Raw genomic sequence first — 23645 nt, forward strand, 5'->3', positions numbered from 1 at the left:
ATATGTGTTAAATTATTCAAAATTTCTACATGGTATCAGAGCGAGCTGATTTGTAGAAGAAGTTCTACATGATATCAGTGTTGTATTGATCATCAGATCTACTATTCAGGAAGTGTTTACATTCTATCTCTTCAGGCAGAGTCTGTAATCGGGCCAAGTAGCCTCTGGATTCATCCTTCCTTTGGAAGGTGAGATATCCAGTGAATGCCCATACAGTCAATCTCTGTACGAGAAATATTGTGTTCTCACGAATCTTAGATCCGAGGCGGTTGAGTTGGTTGCTGGTGGAATTCGAATTTGCAACAGTGTTTTCTTGGTGGCAACGCAGCAATGTCTTTCAATGGATTGCGATTGGAGTATACTCTTGAGGGCAGCTCAAACTATATTGCATGGAAGGACAGGATGGAGGCAGTATTGGATGATAACGGGCTGAAGGAGTTCATAGATACGGATGTCCCAAAGCCTACTAATGCTACTCAAGCTGATGCTTGGAAAAAGAAGACCGCAAAATGTCGAAGGATTCTGTTGGAGGGCATGAAGGATAACATTGTGTCCAGCCTCCATGGAAAGGCTACTCCATATTTGATGTGGAAATCATTAACAGAATTATTCCAAAGCAAGAGTGATAAGAGGAAGTTGGCGCTCAAAGATAAACTCATAAACATCAAATGCGAGAAGGGTGACAATATGCCCAAGTATCTCACGAAGTTCACTCAGTGTCGAGATGAGCTGGGAAGTGTGGGGGTTACTGTCGATGATGAGGACTTGGTGAGCTTGGCTCTCCTTGGTCTTCCGAAGAGTTGGCATTCCTATCAAGACTATGTCAATGGTCGAGGGAAATTTCCAGGATGGGAAAGACTATGGTCAGATCTTGTGCAGGAGGAGATCAGGCGGAGTACCAGGGATGGATCTTCGTCAAAGGGAGTTGATGAAGAGAATTGCACTTTGGCTGCCAAAGCAAAGAAAGGGAAGAGTGAGAAAGCTTCTCAATCTTGTGCGAAAGGCAAGAAGCATGATATGTCCAAGGTGAAGTGTTTTCACTGTCACCAGCACGGACACTATGCCACTAATTGTCCGCAGAAGAAGAAGAACAAGCAGGCTGTGGGATCTTCAGCAGGAGAGGCTCTAGCCTCATAGTTTGAGCTTGATTTTTCATTGATCGCATGCTTGGTTTCAAGTGTGATGGGATCGGTGGGTTCTTGGATAGTAGTGTGTCTTTTCACATGACGGGAGATAGAGGTTTGTTCTCTGATCTGGAGGACAAAGATCTTGGAGTGCACATCGAGATGGGCGATGATGGTAGATACAGTGTGACCGGTATCGTTACCATTTCCTTTGAGAGGGAGTCTGGTAAATCCTTTGTATTGAAGGAAGTCATGCATGTTCCAGGATTGAAGAAGAATCTCATCTCAGTGGCGATGTTAGAAGGCAAGGGGTATGATGTTGTTTTCAGCGAGGGAAAGGCCTTCCTGCGCAGCAAGACAACTGGTGAGACCCGGAAGATAGGGGTTCAAGTGAGGAACCTTTATCAGTTACATGTAGATGGATGCGTAGCAATGGCGGGCAAGGCAGAAGGATTGGTGAGCCAGGATGATGGTGAGTTGTGGCACGGGATATTGGGTCACCTTCACCATGGAGCCTTGAAGATACTGCAGCAGATCACTACAGGGCTTCCTAAAGGCACACTTGCACAGTCAGATCAGTGCAAGGGGTGTACTTTGGGGAAGTTTGTGAAAGCCACCTTTCACGAGAAGGATAGTCGCGCCATGACGATCCTTGAGAGAATTCACACAGACGTGTGTGGACCTTTCTCAGTTGCTTCGACAACAAAACACAGGTATTATGTGAATTTTGTTGATGATTTCTCTCGTAAGTGCTGGATCTTCTTCATGCAGAAGAAGAGCGAGACATATTCAAAGTTCTGTGAATTCAAAGCATTGGTCGAGAAGGAGTCGGGGAAGAAGGTGAAGGCTCTTAGGAGCGATAATGGTGGTGAATACATCTCGGATGAGTTCAAGGATTTCTGCAAGGCAGAAGGGATTCGTAGAGAGCTCATAGCTCCCCATAACCCACAGCAAACGAGGTAGCTGAGCGGAAGAACAGAACGATTGTGGGTGCTGCACGGGCAATGTTGCATGATTAAGGCCTACCCCTTCACTTGTGGGCGGAAGCATGCAATACAACAGTTTATGTGCAGAACAGTTGTCCTCATAGGATACTTGGCATGAGTACACCCGAGGAGGCTTATTCTGGTAAGAAGCCTGATCTTTCTCATTTGAGGATTTTTGGTGCTAACGTTTACATGCATGTGACGAAGGATGCCAGGAAGAAGTTGGAGTCGACCGCAAAGGTTGGGATATTTGTGGGGTACACTGATACGCCCCACAACTATCGTGTGTATTTTCTAGACAGTGGTAAAACTATCGTGCGACGGGATATAAAATTTCAGGAGGAGAAAGCCATGAAGTGTTCGCTTGAGAGGGAGCTACACTTGCATGCAGATGAGGAGCTATTAGTTCCTAAGGATGAGCTTCAGGAGATGGATCAGCCACAGGACGAGGTTCATGGAGTGGAAGAGACCACTCATGCAGCGCCAACCATCAAAGGGCAAAAGCGCTTGACAGAAGCTGAGCGACTGGCTCAAGATGCAGAGAAAGTTGTAGGACCACCTATAGCCCAATGCAAGCAGAGACAATCACCTGATCGGTACACTAGATACATGGCTCTTATGAGCAAGTGTGTTGTGACTGAGCCATCCTTTCGAGGAAGCTGTGGAGGAACCCGCATGGGTAGATGCCATGGTGGAAGAGTATGATTCGATTGTCAGAAACAGTGCATGGGAGATTGTTCCTAGAGCAGAAGGGAAATCAATGGTGGGTTTGAGATGGATCTACAAAGTTAAGCAGGCAGCTGACGGGAGTGTGGAGAAGTACAAGGCAAGATTTGTTGTCCGAGGCTTTTCACAGATAGAGGGGATCGATTATGAGGAGACCTTTGCACCTGTCGCAAGGTATTCTTCCATACGGACGATTCTTGCTCTCTCAGCACAGATGGTATGGCAAATTCATCAGATGGATGTGAAGACTGTGTTCCTCAACAGAGTCATTGAGGAGGAGGTGTACATTGAGCAACCCGAAGGCTTTGAGGTCTTCAACAGTGAGTCGCATGTGTGCAGGCTCATGAGAGCGCTGTATGGGTTGAAGCAAGCACCACGTGCTTGGTACACACGGATAGACAACTATTTCACAGGACTTGGATTCTCCAAGAGCAAGGCAGATCCTAACATATACCAAATTGTGGTGGAGGGTAAGTTTCTTATCATTGTACTGTATGTTGATGATTTGATTCTAACGGGTGATGAGCTGTTGATACTGTCATGCAAGAAGGATCTTGCTACAGAGTTTGAGATGAAGGATTTGGGCCTCCTTCACTATTTCCTAGGATTGGAAATATGGCAGCGCAGTGGTGGACTGTTTGTTTCTCAGGGCAAGTATGCTCGAGAGATACTGGAGAAGTTCAACATGCATGGCTGCAAGCCTGTTGATACTCCTCTTCCTAGAGGTTGGAGGAAGGAGGATGCCACTTCGGGAGAAGAAGTGGATGCCATTGTTTATCGACAGTTGGTGGGGTCGATGATGTATCTGGTCAATACACGACCTGATATATGATATGCAGTTAACCAGCTTTCACAAGCTATGGTTAAGCCTACCAAGCTCTTCTGGAAGGCGGGCAAGCATGTATTGTGCTACTTGAGAGGCACATTGGGATATGGTTCTTGGTACAGATAGGAGGATGCAGATTGGGCAAGGAGCTCAAGAGGCCGAGTATATGGCAGAAATGACATCAGGTACCATCATATTAGAGATTGTGTGCAGCGGAGGATCATGTTGCTTTCATACATTCCAACGGAGGATCAGGATGCTAATATTCTGACGAAGGCTCTCACCAGGAGCAAATTCGAGTACCACCGAGGCAGGATAGGGGTTTCTGATAATCCATATCTTGTTGAGAGGGAGTGTTGAGATTGCAACAAGATGATGGAGCTTAGTGAAAAGAGTCGCCTTCACTAAGTGGTCTCGCAGGCAAATTATGGCGCAAGTTCTATTTTTGGATCCCAACAGGGATGATCACAGTAAGAGTGACCACAGCAGGGATGATCACAGCAGGAGTGACCACAGTAGGAGTGACCACAGTAGGAGTGACCACAACAGGAGTTATCACAGCAGGAGTGATCAAAGTCTATTTTTAGACTGGCTGTCCAAAATAGAAAAGTCAAATATTATTGTCTCATAATAATATTTGGACTATAAACTTGATCTTATTCTCTTGGAGCACTTCAGTCTGAGCTACAGATGTGGCCCATGCAGCTGTCAGAAGGAAGTACGCTTTTCTTATGAGTCAGTTGAGTTGTTGCATGCATGACTTCAGTTAGAACTCAATAAGTTGAGTTTGGTGGAGTTGATTGTGGAGTTGATGGAGTTGTGTTCAGTTTAACTTGGTTAAACTAGTTGTAGTTAGTCTAACTGCAAATAGACTAATGATGAGTTGTTAAACTAATTATTAACTCATAATACAACTATAGAATACATCAGTTAACTCAGTTGCATGTCAGTGCATGTTCAGTTCAGCAGGGACAGGTGTTAGAGAATCAGATTGCTATCAGTTGTGACTATAGTTGTGCATTAGATCTTGCACAATCAAGGGATTGAGTATGCCAATGAGTTTGCTCATGTATTTGCCCAGTATTATAGCCTCTGCTCACATCTAACACAGTGTGAGTGATTCTTTGGAGGTGAAATACGAGTTTGGTAAACCATTCTCATTCATTCTTGAGCAGGTATTGAGCAGTGGAGGCAGGCAAGCAGTGGAATAGATTTGGAGATCAGATCTTAGCTATATTTTGTGTAACAGGGGGAGATGGTATTGTATTTCTTGTGATAAGCATTGTACTTTGTAATTTTACATGGTCTCAATCATTAATATACAGATAGTTGGGGTTTTTAGCGAGATGCTTTCCCCAGGTTACATACTGTGTCAATTTGTGAATGCTCTTGATGTTTTATTGTTATTGATGCTGCTATATTGATGATCAACATAGAGGAGCTTATGTATTGTGTATGTATTCCGCAATAGTACATGATTAGGATAATCTCCATTGAATATGTGTTAAATTATTCAAAATTTCTATAGTGCTCGCAGTTCGTTTTTTACTTGGATACTCTAGTTGATACCTAAAATGAAAGTTTTCCCAAAGAGGACAAGAAGCTTCATGATCTAGAGGCTTCCAGAACAACGAGATGGAGGTTGTTCGTTGTGGATGTGGTCAAATTATCCCAATATTTCCCTTTGATCTTATCCCTATGAGCTTCCTCCTTGAGATGAGGGCCTTCCCCTATCTTTGGTGAGATCCTAACTCCCTCTCCCTAGCTATATATTCATCATTTTCTATTCCCAAATGGTTGGTCTCTGATTATTTGCACCCTTATGCTGAGATAGTGCCTACATGCTATTCACTTTGGCTTAGAGAAGGAGTGCTTGGAGAGCTTGAGCTTGGACTTGGACATTCACTCAAGGAGGGCTTACTGATTTCCTAGGTTGTATGCTTCCTCTTTTATGCATTAATATATACAACTATTGGTTCACTTTTTGTTGAAAATGCAACAAGATGATGGAGCTTAGTGGAAAGGATTCACCTTCACTAAGTGGTCCCGCAGGCTGTTTTTGGCGCAAAGTCTATTTTTAGACATATGGATCATGGTCTATGAGTTACAGGATGTTGTTTATGGATGATTGGTCATGTTGGGAAAATTAGATGGACTTCTATTTTTGGTTCACAGCGGAGTGATCAGAGTCTATTTTTAGACTACCAGGCTAAAAATAGAAACAGTCAAATATTATTAGCCCTTAGTAATATTTGGACTATAAACATTATCTATCCTCTTGGAGCACTTCAGTTCGAGCTACGGATGTGGCACATGCAGCTGAAAAAAGGAATCACGTGGTTTCTTATGTGTTAGGTGAGCTATTGCATGGAGGAATTCATTTAGAACTCATGCATGTGAGTTCTGTGGAGTTGGATGTGGAGTTGATGGAGTTGTGTTCAATTTGACTTGGTTGAACTAGTTGTACTTAGTCTAACTGCAAATAGACTAGTGATGAGTTGTGTGAATTGATTATTAATTAATTCACTAATTATTAACTCATAAAGCAACTAAATAATACATCAGTTAACTCAGTGCATGGACAGTTCAATAGAGACAGGTGTTAGAGGTAAGTGAAAGGGTGAGTTGTGACTATCAGTTCTGCATGAGATTTTGCACATGCATGGATTGAGTAATGCCAATGAGGATTGCGCAGTGTGGGCCAATATACCAAGGCAATTGTAGCTTGTGCTCACGTGGTTCAGCCAAGTAAATACGAGTTTGGATCAGCCATACTCATTCATTCTCTTACAGGATTGCGCAGTGGAGGCAGGAAAATAGTGGAGGAGATTTGAGGCATCAGATCTGAGCTAGTTTTGTGTGTAACAAGTGGAGATAGTACTGAGTACTTGTGAGGAGTATTGTACTATGTATTGTTACATGTTGTCAATCATTATAATATACAGATAGTGTGGGGTTTTCAGTTGTATGCTTTCCTCGGGTTATATATTGTGTTAATGTGCGATGCGATTGATGTTTCATTGTTTTTAATGCTGCTAAATTGATGATCAACGTAGAGGAGGTTATGTATTATGCATGTATTCCGCAATAGTGTATAATCGGGATAATCTCTATGAATGTGTTTATTATCCAAAATTTCTACATGGTATCAGAGCTGGTTGATTTGTAGAAAAAGTTCTACAGGATATCAAAGCGGGATTGATCATCAGATCTATTATTCAGAAAGTGTTTACATTTTATTTCTTCAGGCAGAGTTTGTAATCAGGCCAGGTAGCTTCTGGATTCATCCTTCTTTTGGAAGGTGAGATATCCGGTGAATTCCCATACAGTCGATCTTTGTACAAGAAATACTTTGTTCTCACGAATTTTAGATCAGAAGCGGTTGAGTTTTGAGCTGGTGGAATGGCGCTCAAGGATAAACTCAGAAACATCAAAGCTGAGAATGGAGATGCCACAGATTGTCCGCAAAAGAAGAAAAATAAGCAAGTTGTTGGATCTGCAGCGGGAGAGGCCTTAGCCTCACAGTTTGAGCTTGATTTTTCATTGATCGCATGCTTGGTATCAAGTGTGATGGGATAGGTATGGTTCTTGGATAGTGGTGCATCTTCTCACATGGCAGGAGATCGAGATTTGTTTTCTGATCTGGATGAGAAAGATCTTGGAGTGCACATCGAGATGAGCGATGATGGTAGATACAGTGCGACCGATATCGGTACCATTTCCTTTGAGAGGGAGTCTGGTAAACCCTTCATATTGAAGGAAGTGATGCATGTTCCAGGATTGAAGAAGAACCTTATCTCTGTGGCGATGTTAGAAGATAGGGATATGATGTTGTCTTCAGCGACGGAAAGGCTTTCCTGCGCTGCAAGACAACTGGAGAAACCCGGAAGATAGGGGTTTGAGTCAGGAACCTTTATCAGTTGCATGTAGATGCATGCAAAGCCTTGAGCAGCGAGGCAACTGATGGAGACTTGGTGGTTGAGAGGGAGCATATATTACCTCTCAACATGTAGAGCTAGAAGAAGTCTCAGACGATTATGGAGGAGCCACGATTGGTGCAGCAGCTTCAGGAGGTTGTGGAGCAGCCACAACAAGGGAAGCTAAGAGGAGATCGAGTAGAGACATCTACTCATGCAGAGACCTCCAGTAGGGGGAAACTTCGAGCCAGGTGGGCTGAGGGATCACATGCAGCCATACCTCCAGGTAGGAGGTGGGGCGATATAGAGTGATCGTTCCAAGGAGGAGGGGCAGGATCCTTGAGGTACCCCACCTCTTGGATGAGACCTTGCTACGGGAGCCCCGATGTGGAGTAGAAGGAACTAACTGATTGGGTAGAGACAGATGCAGATGGAGCGGCAGAGAGAGAGACAGTGTAGGGAATCCCGGGACAGCGCATAGCTAGCAGGTTGCAGCAATGCGAGAGGCACAAGTGTTTTGCACAGTGCTAGGTGGCACAGAGAGGTGTGCAATGGTGCGAGATGCATGGAGATGTTGCAGTAGCGCAAATGTCAGATAGGGAGCACTTGTCAGTAGCAGGTAGAGCTTCAGCATCAGAGTATGTTCCTAGCCCAACAGAGTGGTCAGTTGGGAGTGTTTTTGTTTCAAGTGTTGTTGGAGCAAGTGGACTGGGCAAATGTGTTGCATGCAGAACATTCCAGAGTTACAGGATAGGGGTTGCTGATAATCCATATCTTGTTGAGAGGGAGTGTTGAAAGTGCAACAAGATGATGGAGCTTAGTGGAAAGGAGTCGCCTTCACTAAGTGGTCCCACAGGCTATTTTTGGCACAAAGTCTATTTTTAGACTATGTCTATTTTTAGACATATGGATCATGGTCTATGAGTTGCAGGACGCTATTTATGGATGATTGGTCATGTTGGGAAAAATAGATGGACTTCTATTTTTGGTTCACATCGGAATGATCAGAGTCTATTTTTAGACTGCAAGGCTAAAAATAGAAACAGTCAAATATTATTAGCCCTTAGTAATATTTGGACTATAAACATTATCTTATCCTCTTGGAGCACTTCAGTTCAAGCTACTGATGCGGCACATGCAGCTGAAAAAAGGAATCACGTGGTTTCTTATGTGTTAGGTGAGCTATTGCATGGAGGACTTCATTTAGAACTCATGCATGTGAGTTCTGTGGAGTTGGATGTGGAGTTGATGGAGTTGTGTTCAGTTTGACTTGGTTGAACTAGTTGTACTTAGTCTAACTGCAAATAGACTAGTGATGAGTTGTGTGAATTGATTATTAATTAATTCACTAATTATTAACTAATAAAGCAACTAAAGAATACATCAGTTAACTCAATGCATGGATAGTTCAACAGAGATAGGTGTTAGAGGTAAGTGAAAGGGTGAGTTGTGACTATCAGTTTTGCATGAGATTTTTCACATGCATGGATTGAGTAATGCCAATGAGGATTGCGCAGTGTGGGCCAATATACCGAGGAAATTGTAGCTTGTGCTCACGTGGTTCAGCCAAGTAAATACGAGTTTGGATCAGCCATACTCATTCATTCTCTTGCAGGATTGCGCAGTGGAGGCGGGCAAACAGTGGAGGAGATTTGAGGCATCAGATCTGAGCTAGTTTTGTGTGTAACAAGTGGAGATAGTATTGATTACTTGTGAGGATTATTGTACTATGTATTGTTACATGTTCTCAATCATTATAATATACAGATAGTGTGGGGTTTTCAGCTGTATGCTTTCCCCGGGTTACATACTGTGTTTATGTGCGCATGCGATTGATGTTTCATTGTTTTTAATGCTGCTAAATTGATGATCAACGTAGAGGAGGTTATGTATTATGCATGTATTCCGAAATAGTGTATAATCGGGATAATCTCTGTGAATAAGTGTTTATTATTCAAAATTTCTACACTTTCCATAAATTTTTGTTTCAATGCTTCATTTATCTTAATGCTCCTTGATCCGTTAAGTGGATTACATTCGATTATGCTTGTTGTACTTGAATGCTTTGTTATGTCTTTGGCCTCTTGTGCAGGTATTCAAACACGATTAATAGTAAGTACTGAGCCTAAGGATCAAGCAATCAATATCCTCAACAAAGGAGTGCATCATAGCATCATAACGAGGTAGGTCTCCTTCCTCTTCTCTCATTTCGATTGTAATTTAGGAAAGTGTCTCATAGATTGTCACGTTGGTTGCTAGTCTGACGCATGGTTACCCCCGCACATACCCACAGTATGCATAAACATGCATAAACATAACTGTCCCAAGTATTTGACTCTTAAAGGAGTCAAATATGCAACCATCAAATGGTTAAGGTCCTTTTCTTCACCTATTCCTTTTACATCGGAACAAATCACCCCATTTGAAGCCTCCTTTCGGGACTATTCACCTCCTCAAACAGTCATTATCCCTTTTGTTAAAGCCTTTCTCAAATCTTTCTTATCGAGACTCTAAAAACCCTTCAGAACCTTTATATAACCCCTTAAGTCACACAGATATATATATATATATATATATATATATAACAACCCTCTTAACCTTTGGTTAATATATATTTAACACATTAAAAACCCTTTATCGACACTATTTTCCTTAAAACCCTTCACAAAGGAAAACGTATGCAAATCATACCTTTTTCCACCTTCCATACAAACTGTGCACAGATTCTGAGGCTGTACCTCTATCGCAATTGGCTATCGGCTTCTTCGCGTGCACACCACATATATATATGTATGTATGTGTATATATATATATATATATATATATATATCATGACCTCTCCGACTCTGATATGCAACTATCGGAATCATTAACACCACTTTGCATTAAGAGATGCACCTTATATAATACAAAGGAATTACATTAAAACTCCACTCTGATTCCCATAAGCAGATCTCAAAACACTATAACCGCGACTATAGTTATTGTCGGGTCCGCCTCCTTTGATCCTTTCCACTTAACTTCCACTGCTCCGATTTCCGACCTCCGATCGCCGATTTTATCGCTATTGGTGTATCGGCCTGTCACTATTCCACTATCGCTAGACCTTTGGCTTCTCCGATATGCGATAAGCGATCAAATCTGGATCGTCGATTTGACGTCAAATCCGACAGCTATCGCTTAATCTCATGATCGCGATCGCTCCATTTCAAAGGCTCATTTCGATCTCTTCAAAAGGATTCTGCCTACGTGACTTAATCTTGGCCATTGATCTAAATGATCCAATAGTTGCTGAGCGTCAATACTTCACTTCTCACTCTTCCTTTTACTTGGGTTTTTGCGCTAATTTTTTCAGTGTTTCCTCTTTGGATTGGTTCTTCAAAATATTATGGTTCCTCGTTGTTTCCATTGCTCAACTCTTTCTGAGATTAACTCCTCGAACTCTCAACTTCACTGTCTCTCTAGAGCTCCGCTCTGATGCTTCAATTGGACTCGATGATCCATTACGATTCTTCTGAATCGTTCTCCTCTCTCTGCGTGTTCTTCACCAGAACTCTACCTGCAACCACAGTTACAGAACCTACGAATTCACCATTTATATGTAATTCAATCATTCAATATAATTTCATGCATTCACACAGTCTGGAATAGACTTCTGTATATATAAATATGAACAATTGATACATGTCGAGACTCTCTGTCTCTCATGGGCCTGTTCTTCAATATCAGTGGCCTCTTCTTACTCTGCCCGTAGGCTTACATATATGCCAGTGAGTTCTGTTGAACTCATCCTGGTTCGACTCCTATATCTACTGAACCGACTCCTAAATCCTCTGTCCACTATGTCTACTTCTAGTTTCAATTAATTCCCAAAAGCTCTCCCTCTAGTTCCTCGAATCAGGCAACTGTTTAAGAGTTATAATTGACTTTGGACTCTTCTGTCATTACTACCCACTCATGTTCTCATTTATTTGAGAGCATTTACAACATCCTCACATTATCTAATTTATTCTATTCTATGCACTTAAAAGCCTAAATTACATTAATTCATCACTTAGGAATCCAACTTTCCTAAAAATACGTGACCCCCTATGTCTACTTAATTACAATGGTTTTCTCTTGGGTGAATGCTCCAGCATCATAGTCCCACTCATTGGGCTAGATGGATTGTCTATGTTTGCAAAGAGGATTTACCTAAACAACAAGAAGCCCATGTGCCATAAATCTCACTCCTTTGTATTTGTTTCATTTCCATTTAGAGAATGAGGGAGTAGAGAAACCTTTCAGCTGAGTTTTGTCCAGAAAGGGTTTCTTAGGTCATATTTTGGCGTTATTGTGGTTTGTGTGTGATTATTTTTACATGTTCTCTATTTTTTGCATTTCATATATTGTATGAATAAGAATTAATAAATAACTTAATAAATCCAAAAATCTAAGGAAAATTAACCCTCATAGTATATATTTGGGATTTCACTATATTTTAATCAGATTTGTTGTGATTTCTAATATAATATACATGGCAATTTACAGATCAAAACAATTTAATTTCAAATAGAATTTCAAATTGCTTTTAAAATTTAATGGTGTGCTTTATTATTTATGATTCCCCGATGTATATTTATATAAAAAAACACATTAGTGCACTAAATAATGACATCGAAGTCGGGGTAGATTATTGATTCAGGAGTATCAGAACGAGTCCTTTTTTGGCTTTTATCATCGACCTTTTATGGAGGCACAGATGATAGTATAGAGAGAGGTCAACCTCTACTCTATTTACTATTTTTTGCATACTTTATTTTTGATACATATATTGTGCCATCATAGACTGTTATATTTATTTTTTGATAAACAACAACAAATTTTGACTATGTTATGCACAGATTATCTTAGAATATATTTTATATGCTTATGATATAATATCAAATCAGCGTTGAATATGCATATGATGATGTAAGGCTATATTTCCAATCTTAGCTAGATCAATATGATCTATACACCGAATGTATACACATATACATCTACAGAATGTGATTTTGTTATATTAATAAAATTACGCTTTTTTCCGTGGAATAGAATAATGAGACCGAAGTGAGGCTTGCATTTCCCCTCCACAAAATTTTAATTGTGAAGGTTTACATTTATATTTCATCGATTAAATTTTCTAGTTGTGCATTTAGCCTAACAACATATTGATGCACTTTACACTAAAGAGCACACCTAAAAAAGTAGGTAAAAGAACAAAACTAGAATTAATTATAAATGCATCTAAACATACAAGAAAAAAACAATTGGGAATTTCACTTTTCTAAATGTGTTGTAAATTAAAATTGTAATTATTATTTCTTTATTTTTTCAAAATTTGGAGAGGAGATTTGTGCAAGAGAGATTTACCAGTAAAGACTTCTGAAAGGGTGGATTTTTTTAAGAGGCAAATCTGTAAAGAATCACATAGGTCGCATATAAATTTGCATAGGATAAATTTTAGGTATCTGACTTCATTCTATTGATCATGTCAATGTTTCTCCTATTTGATTCAAACAATTTTCAGTGCATTCTCACAAACAAAAAAGATAATTTCATTTTTTAAATGTGTGTTTGTAAAAGAAAACCCTAATGTTTTTTAATTTTTTAGCCAAAATTTAGAAGGAAGATTTGTGCAAGAGAGTTTTACTAGCAAAGACTCTAGAGTGGGTAGATTTTTTTGAAGAGTTAAATTTGTAAGGGATCACTATATGTCACATAAAAATATATAGAGAAGAAATTTCAAGTATCTAACTTGATTCTATTAATTATCTCAATATTTTCCCTATTTGACTCAAACCATTTATAGTGTATGCTCAAAAAAATAGAAGGGTTTCATATTTATTTTCAATATTGAAAGCCTTAGGTTTCTTGTTGTTTCTCTTGGTTTCCCTCTCCATATTTCATAAGAATGATTTTTTCCCTTTTAAGAAATAGATTTGTATAGGATTATTTTGACTTGTATATGGGGTGTTTGGTATTCATTACAATTGGACCACTCATTACATTCGATCCCAAACCATGCCATTGTTACTTTAAAAAAAATATTTCATAACCAATGGCGCACATTGTACAATAATTGCACACTAATGTGTATGTTCATGTCAAAAACAACATTTATTTAAAATTGTGATGTAACATTGTTTTTAATACCAACAACATTATTGTTCAAATTGTCCACGGGTTCAATAATGTGCAATAAAAAAGAAGAAAATAGGCATGCTTTTGGATTTAGGTCACACTCCCAACAACGTTGTTGAAGCTTATGCCTTATATGAAGGTTTGAGGCAAATTGTGAAACTGGAAATTCAGGAGGTGATTGTTTTTGGTGGTTACTTTAATGTAATTCACCATTTATATTCAAGATATCTCCCCTTAGATACAAATTTAAGTCGGATTTTCAAGTGGATTTATCAGTTGTACCAATATATCCCTAAGAATAAATGTCCCCATGTTCTCAAATCAAACAAATTCAAGGTTGATCGCATGACTAATTTGGGTTCCAGGCTAAATCAAGGTGAATTTTGGTGGCAAGGGAAAAAGGGGTATGTCCCACTTCCTTAATGGTTAATATGGACTTAAAAATCGAAGCAGGGAAATACTTCCTCTTGGTTTAATGAAACATTTTGATGCTTTGTAAATTTTCATTTTAGTTAGGTCAGGATTGGTGAATGTACAAGTGGAATATTGTAGATATTGTAGCATTTTGTGGAAAGCTTCTAGGTTAGAATTTTGTAGATGGTCGTCAACACATACTCCATTTCAACCATGTCCACTGGTTTCAACTTGCTTATGTAAATCATGTATCTAAACTGAGCTTTAGCTCGATGCCTTTTAATATAATAACTATTCTTGGTTCTTATGTGTGTGTGTGTGTGTGTGTTTTCTAACATGTTGTAAACACTCAATATCATATTTTTTTTAGTGTTATGTAGGGACCAATAACTAGAAAACAAAATGTCATTTTAGGAAGATAAAAAATATGAAATATGATTTGTGAGTATATGTTGAAATTAGGGTGAAATGAACAATTTGTAAGTAACTATGGTGTTTAAATTTGTTTATTTTATAATTTGGAACAACAAGACATATTTATATTAATTATATCAACTATGCTTTGTCATGGTAAAATGTTCAAGAAGGAAGGTATGGAGTGGAGGCAAAAAAATATATTTTGAGATACGACTTGTGGCATGGCTTCGAAATAATGTGTATTGTTTATCAAATGCTTACTGCTATGGTGTTTTTTTAATGAATCATAAATATTTTACTACGTAAATATTGATATACTTATTACACTTTATGTTTATGTTTGTAAGGGAACAGGAAGAGGTGGAACATTAAAAACGAGCTAATAAAAATAACATTAAGTTAAATAACCCAAGTACAATATCACCTACAAATGATGAAGAAATGAGGCATGCACACAACTCAAGAAATTACAACAATTCAAGTGATGAATGACGATCCATATAATTGAATGTTATTGCAAGTTGTATGTTTTGGAATATTTCTTTGTCAAAATCATGGATTTTGTTTAATGTACTCGACACATTGTCCCAATTACATGAGGACATGTTGCCAATAAGCGTAACAATTACATCTTGACAATTTATTAACGTATTGGACATATTTTCTCAATTGGATGCAAATAAGTGTAATAATTATGTATTAGCTACTTTTTAATTATTGTGGGTGTTTACATTGTCCCATTTTGTATGACAATGGGTCTCTTATTCATATATAGTAAAATGGATTTTTTATTTTATTGTGTTGTCCAATGTTGTCAAAAAAGTCATTCTTGATTAATTAATATATCAATGACTTAAGTTATTAAAACTAATGGATTTGTAATCCATTAAACCATGCATTAATGCAATCAATATATCAAAACACAATAATTTAAATACAAAAATCAATATTATTATTTTAAATATTTTATTTTGAGACGAGTAATTGATTTTTATTTTTTTAGCAATTAAATTGAAATATATGCATATTGGTGCATTGTATTCTTTTGAACTCATTAAATGGTGTTTGAGCCGCAAAAATATAGAAGATGATGCATTTTTATGAGTCATACTCATTGGCGCATATTTATTGAAATTCCACACCGATCTTGAAATTGTGAAAAGTATTATTAATTTAAACGACATAACTTATATAGTTATCCTTTCAAAATATTATGGTGTATATGATTAAATGATGTTTTAAATATAACATACACATTGATGCTTAGTAACAACAAATAACAATGACATCTCACTGCAGATGTTTGAATTTTCATGTCCCTCCAATGCACATGGTAAGATAGGCATCAATCCATAATGTTAATTTGGCAACTCAGGGACAAATTCCCTCCTTTGGACATTCTTCCTCATCAAGAAATACCCCTCCTATCCCTTGGAAGAATTAAATTTGGTTAAGGAAAAATGTGTTTTTAAAGGGGAAACCCACATGTACACAAAAGTAAAGGTCGGTTTTAAAGAGAAATTGGACACTCTTGGAAGCATATAAATACAAGACAAGTTATCCTCATTTGGATATCATCATCAAATATATTCTTCTCTCTCTTCTTTATATTGGTTTGTACAGGTCTGAGTTTGGTTCGTGAAACTGGTTCAAACATGTCCAAAATTGCAGGGTCTGAGCTCACATGTGCGAAAATAAGATATTGTTCTATAGTCGCAGGGTTGGTATGTGGAAATCTAAGCTGCAACTACTCGCTTGATAGGGTATTCCTTGCGGATGGAGAGCTTCAACCACACTCATTGTCACTAAGTCTGTGCGGCTATGGTCTTAACCTAAATTTTGTTGATCGTTGACCGTGGACTTCGAAGATTTTGACTTTGATCATATTTGTCTACAAGGCTCATCTATTTGATATTGTTTGGTTGGCTTTGGGATTGACTTTGACTCTTGATTGGTGAATTGGAACATTGTACTCTCTTTGCTGAAAATTTTATGATAATCTAATAAGAAGAAGAATTTGAAAGGGTTTTCCTCGTTGTGGGTTTTTCTCTAGTCTTTGACCAAATATTTGTGTCTCTTATTGCACTTGATTGTCTTCTACTATCTATTGCATTTATTGTTCTATATACAATTGTTATTGATCATTGGAAGATTAAAATGTGTTGAAAGATTACTAATTAAAGAAAATAATTGGACTAAAGCAATTGTAACATCACAGAACAGTGGAAAATTAACACATAAAAGTTATACAAGCACCAGTGTGCCATAAAACAACAAGAATGACCCAGTGCATAATAATTATATGAGCATTGATGAAATGCTAAACAAAAAAGATAGTACTAATACATAATGAATATATGAATATCGGGGATTCTAGTTTTATGTACACACCACAGGATGTTTATTATTGGTACACTAATGCGTGTTACAAGAACAAGCATTAGAAAAATAAAATAAAAAATAAAAACCTCTACAAAAACCTTTGCTACAGGGTATTTTCCTTGTAGTGCATGGAGCAATTGCTCATGCCTTTAAATTATTTTAGAAAGGATAAAAGCTTCAGTCCTAAGGGGTGGATTATTGAATTTTAATTGAACTTTTTTTAGTTGATTAGGAAATCTTTATTAAGGGTAGTTGAGGAGTTTATATTATTGGAGAAGGTTCCTGAGAGAATCAACTCCACCTTTATATCTCTTTTACCCAAGTTTGATTAGTGGGAGAGATTTGATGGTTTTAAGTCAATATCATTATGTAATTACGTATATAAAATTATTTATAAGATCATTTCCATTAGACTTAAGCACATTCTCTCTAGGTTTATCTCCCAGGAGCAGTTTGGGTTTCTTAAGGGGAGGTAGATTCATGAAGCCATAGGATTTGTTTAGTGGGGTCTCCACACTATCAATCTCTCTTAGCCTCCTAGAATAATTATCAAGTTAGGCATGTACAAGGATTTTGACGGGGTCTCCTGGTTGTATGTTCAATTTCTATTGATTCATTTAGGGTTTTCACTTCCTTTGGTAAAATGGATTATGGGGTGTGTGTCTTATACTCCCTTAGTTGTGTTGATAAATAGATCTACCTCCTCTTTCTTTAGGCCTTCCAAAGGAATCAAACATGTCTTCCCTCTATCCCCATACCTCTTATTTTTGGATGAAAAATGAATTAATATGGTGATTAAGGAGGCTAACAGATAAAGGCAAATTCTAGGCATTAAGGTGAGATTAAGTGAATCAATAACAAATCTCCTATTTGTTGATGAGGTGCTTCTTTGATGTTTCAGTAGTGATGGTGAAGGGCAGGTTTTCAAGGATTTTTACAACTCTATTGTGGTGTTATTGGTAATGAGATTAATGAGAATAAATCTACTTTGTTCACTTGTGGCTTGGATGACAAATAAAATTTTAGGAGGGAGAGAATATTTCCTTTTTAGCATCTTGATAATGAAGGGGTAAAATAACTTTATTTCACTCTAAAACCTAGTAATTATGGTAAAGCCAATTGGAGATTTTTTTTAACAAGGATTGGAAATCACATTTCTTTTTGGTGTAATAGATAGCTCTGTTTGGGGGTGGGGGTTGGTTATCTCTTGCAAAATCTATATTAGAGGAAATTCCAATATTTTGGCTGACTGTAGCCCACATCCCAAAGAGGATTCTGGAAATGATCAAGAAACAATGTTTTAACTTTTTATGGAAAAGAAGTAGGGAGTATAAGGGATCTCAGCTCACCATATAGAAGTTAATAACTACACCCAAATCTCATGGGGAATCAGGTTTAAAGATATGTAATCGTTGGTTAGACCTTAGATATGAAATCTATTTGGAATTTACATACAAAAGATAGTCTTTGGAGGAGGATCATCATACATGAATACATTTCAACAAATTCACGTTTGGACTAGGTAACAGTGGAGAGGAAAAGTATCCATGACATGTCAAATCAATGGAAATCCATGACATTAGTATTCCCTATGATTGGAAACTACTTGGCATGGAGGGTTGATATTGGGGTACATATGAGGATAAGGATTGAAGTAATCATGAGATGTGCCCATAAGGTATTTCTTGCTAAAAATTTGGTCTTAATGTTGCAAGATGGGGAGGTGCATAATAAATATGGTTAATAGTCCAATTAAAAATACCCTATGGTACCAAAGTTGGTTTTCAACTCAAGAATTAGAGTTGAATGACGAGATGAGTTAGGGATGGACACCTTTATGATTGCACTAAGAAGAGTCCATATAAGGTTGAGTAGGGATTCCAACAAATGAGTGTGGACAATGAACAAGATTGCAAGTGATTACACTATGCAGTTGGGTTATCTATAACTGTAATCCCTTGGTTGTGCTAATATTAGATGGTGGTGGTCAAAATTGTGGAAGGTTATGGATCTTCCTAAGAGTATCTTATTCATGTGATCAATTCTAAATAAAAGAGTATTGACATAGGAATTGTTTCCAATAGGAACAAAGTTGGACCTAGAAGGTGTTCATTGTATAAAAGAAATGAGAAAACTACCACTCATCTTTTCTTGTCTTATCCATTCACTATGCAGGTCTAGTAGGATTTGGAAACTTCATTGCGTTTTAGGATTCGTGGCATAAAGAGATTGTGGATAGAATCTCAAGAGTGGTTTATAAGAATAGAGTTGAAGATTTTCTTGTAAGCTTCTATGGTGGTAAGAATTTGAAGAAATAGAGTTTGTAATTTGATTCATAGTAATCATTTGTAGTCAATGTTTCGAGTCCAAAACAAGACCCATAATTAGGACATAATGGTTAACAGAAGGAGGAGAGGGGACGTTGTTTAAATCTAAAGAAATAAAGGAGAAAGAAGAGAAGGACAAAAGACGACAAATGGGAAACCCTAACCATAAAACAAAAGACTAAAAAAACTTAAAAGCCTTAAAAAAAGAGATGAAGATGTTTTTAGGGTAGTCCCCTTCTTAGTCACTTAGGGAATATGGCTAGCCCACAACTCTAGTTTATATGAAGATAAATTGATCCTATTTCTTCAAACAAGTATTGGCTCTATTATTAATTTACAAATGTAATGTGAGTATACAAGAGTGGAGGGTTGTGGGAGCACTTTCAATGGATAAGCCTTATGCTTGGAATTTCTTCTATGGTGCCTATCGAGGGTATGGTAGACATGCAATTTAAGTTGTGTTTTATTTCTATCAAATTTCCATTTCTTCACTGCAAAGAATAATATGGGAAAAGGAACAAATAATGTTGGGGAATTCAATACTTTACTTTTCCTTATGAAATCCACACTTAACAAAGGTATTATCAAGTTTCATATTTTTAGACATCCAATTCTCATTATAAATTGGATGCAAGATCAGATTCGAGTCCATAGCACTATTTTATTCCTTGTGGCTAAGCATTTGAAAGAGATTTTTAGACAATTTTAAGGGGTGTTGTAGCTAGATCTTGCCAGGTTAAAAAGTAAAGAGCTCTCTTAAAAAAAAGCCGTGGAATGATTGAAAACAAAAAAGCCGTGGAATGATTGAAAACAAAGTTGTTTCCTTAGAAAGGACAAGATGCTTGTCGGAGCTTGTAATATTATATGACAAAAAAAAATTGCTTCGACAAAGTTCGTTCATACTTTTACAAAGATAAGAGCCTCTTTGATTTTTAAAGAAAAATTGGGTGGAGGCCCAAGTCTATGTTATGTATTTAAGCCATCAAATGCCATTAATTGAAGTTATTAGCTAGTGTTGATATAAGGTTCGTTACAACTGAAGTTATTAGCTAGTGTTGATATAAGGTGCGTAACGAAGGTAAAATACCACGATAGCATCAAACATTTGCACTCATGACCAAGCAATTCATTCGTTGTTATTACACATTCCTAAGGGTTGAAGGCTATTCGAGGAGCATCCTACCTTATGGAATTTTCAAAGCAATACATACAAGGGTAACCTTTTAATGTGTTCATGGATGTGTTGAAATTGAAACTTGTCCCAACATTTGAGAATACTCTATTGTTGATGGTTCAAAACCCTTATTTTGTTTGATGCCCACAAGAAAATAGACAAAGTATTCATGCTAATTTTTTGTAACTTGTTATCAACGGCATCTACAAAGGATTTGTAGATAATCTCTAGGAGAGCTTGCAGGTGTGAAACAAATGGACGACCCAGAACATTCATGCCTAGGTCAACCATATCCGATGGCACACTGCTTAAAAGAATTTAATGACTTATTTGATCCCGAGACGTAGTTTTTTCAAACTTCCCATCAAAGAGATCAACGGCCTTAATTGATTTCGACGGCACCACTCGTTCGTTCCAGAAACCATTATGAGTTCCCACGAGAGCGGTCTCATACTTTTGAAAAACCACTTCAGGTTTTGCTAGTGTATACGTGGTCAAGCATCTGGGGCCCACACAACATTCGAATGCAAAGGAACGAACGCGCCATTCAACCTCATCTCCAACATGACATACAACAACGACTTCAGGTTGACATTTGATTCCCCCTGTTCAAGCAATAGTGTTTATATATATATATATATATATGGACTTAATTTTCAAAGCCCGAATGGTAAACTTTGTAAAGCAAAAAGGCTTATATATTTTAAAATGAAAAGGGTGGAGATATTATATTAATATATATAATATTAAATTATAAAAGTACTCCGAAATTAAAATAAATCTCACGCACCAAAAAGAGTCTTTGTTTTTGAAAAGGAGGATACATTTATGTAATTGAATTAGTTTTGTAACAAATTCTTGGACAGTTATAGTAGAGGGGAAATAAAAGTTTGAGCATTAGATTTGGTTCTAGTTTGGAGAGTTGGAGTCATGACTTTTTTGTAATTAGAAAATTTTACTGAAATCAAAAAAATATAAAGTATTTTTTATTTCATTTTTGTGGTTAATTGCAAGTATTGTTTTTCTCTTGTGATTCAATATTCATCTATGTTTCTCCTCTCTTGGATGGTGTAACATGCATATGGTTGTTTCATGTTAATTTTTCATGAATTTACTTAATTGTTAGTTAATCTTCAAACCCTTAATGAAGTGCTCCACAACGGAGAAATTCATCTACATTTTCTCAGAATTTCATTGTTCTTTCTACATAAGTTTAGATTTAGATTCTTAAGTGGCTGATTTAAACTCTATCCTCCGTTATTTCTCTTCAAACCACTCCTTCAATCCAAGACCCTGCAACCCTTAGAGTTTTTTTGGCCATTATGTTTTGGAGGCTAGAATTTCATAATTAGAAGCTTTGTTGCAAGTCCTCATGACCTCAATCTTGAGATGTCCCAACAACCAAGAACTGTCTCCGAGGAAACAACATCAAATTGGCACCGTTTTCGGGGATCAAATTAGAGATTTTTCCGTGGGGTTTCATAAAATTTTGAAGTTGATTCTTGAGGGTGACAAGAATCATAATTTGGTTGTATATCTTCACTTATCTTATTCACCTTGGGCGTTCTTTTTTTGGGTTTGAAAATGACAACCAATAACATCAAGTTTTCCCAAGAAAAAGAAGAATTAGTTGAGCTGCAAATAAACCCTCAGAGGACATATTTTGTATATTTTTCTTGTGCTCCTATTTATGATACTTATCTTTCAGATGAGTGTTTTAGTTGTTTAGGAGATTCTCCAATCTATGATACTTACAGTTCCAAGGATGAAGACTCAGTTGTAGATTTCCAAGGAGATTTGCTTACAGGCAAATGGCAAGAAAATGTCTTGCAACAACATTTTCAAGAAAAGACCAAAGGTGAAGAGCTTAGCGGTGCTTATGACTGCCTTGTCCAAGAAGAGAATGTCAACAAATTATTCGAGAAAGGGAGGCAGCTGCAAATTTTTCTCATTCATTTTATGATCTAGTCGCTGACTATATGGAAACTTTCCATGGTCAACAACAAATTCAATTTTTGGGTATGTGCAAAACTTTTCATCTGAAAATTTTATAAGGTGCATGCTAGTTTTTATTTCTAAATTTTAGCAGCACATAGGTATAAGGTCCAACACCCAGATGTTGGGTTGGTGCCATTGGAATGATGAATTCACTTGAAGGAATTCATCCATGTGTATAGATAGAATCTATATATAAATAAGGTCAGTCAGTGGGCATTTTATTTTCAGTTGCAGTATGTCTAGTTCATTATTTTCAGTTCAAGAATAAAGGAACCAATTGGAACTGGGAAGATTTTATATTTCAGAGTTCTCAAATTTTGACTCCATGCCCAACAGAAGCTACTAGTCTACAATTCTCCGCGACAAAATGTTGTCCCAATGAAAACCAAAATATTATAGCTATATATTTCCAAATTAAAAAATAAAGAGCTCTTTTAAACAAACTCATAGAATAATTGAAAATGAAATTATTGCTGTGTGAAAAAGGACAAGATGCTTGTGGATGTTGATAATATTATATGAAAAAAAATAAAAATTGCTTCGACAAAGTCCGTACGAGGGTTATTATGCTCTCGACTATGAAGTTGTTGCCTTATGAGAAAGGACAAGATGCTATTATATGAAAAAAAAATTATTTTTGCTTCGGCAAAGTTCGTATGAGCTTTATTACGCTCTCGACTTTTATAAATGTAAGAGCATCTTCGATTTTTAAAGAAAAAATTGCTCGAGGCCCAAGTCTATGCCATATATTTAAGCCATCCAATTCCATTAACTGAAGTTATTAGCCAGTGTTCATACAAGGCGTGGAACCAAGGGAAAAGCCCATGATAGCACCAAACGTTGGCATCCTACCTTATGGAATTTTCAAAGCAATACATACAAGGGAGGGTAACATTTTCATGTGTTCGTCGATATGCTAAAAATGTAACTTTTTGTGACACGTAACAAATGTTGGGAGACACTATTGTTGATGGTTCAAAACCCTTATTTTGTTCGACAGAAGCCTGTGCCCACAGTAAAATAGACAAATTATTCATGCTTAATTCGATGATTAAGTTTTTGTAGCTGCAAATGAAGGTTTTGAGCATGAGTAACCTTTGGGGTGTCGGTGGAGTTGCATCATTGATTGTTGAAGTTCCGGAGAGGTAGTTTCTTCAAACTTATCATTGGAGTTGATTAATGAAGTGGA

Source organism: Pinus tabuliformis, chromosome 1_2, assembly GCF_031772625.1.
Source record: "Pinus tabuliformis cultivar Carrire ecotype Pingquan chromosome 1_2, CPIR1, whole genome shotgun sequence".
Classification (NCBI taxonomy): domain Eukaryota; kingdom Viridiplantae; phylum Streptophyta; class Pinopsida; order Pinales; family Pinaceae; genus Pinus; species Pinus tabuliformis.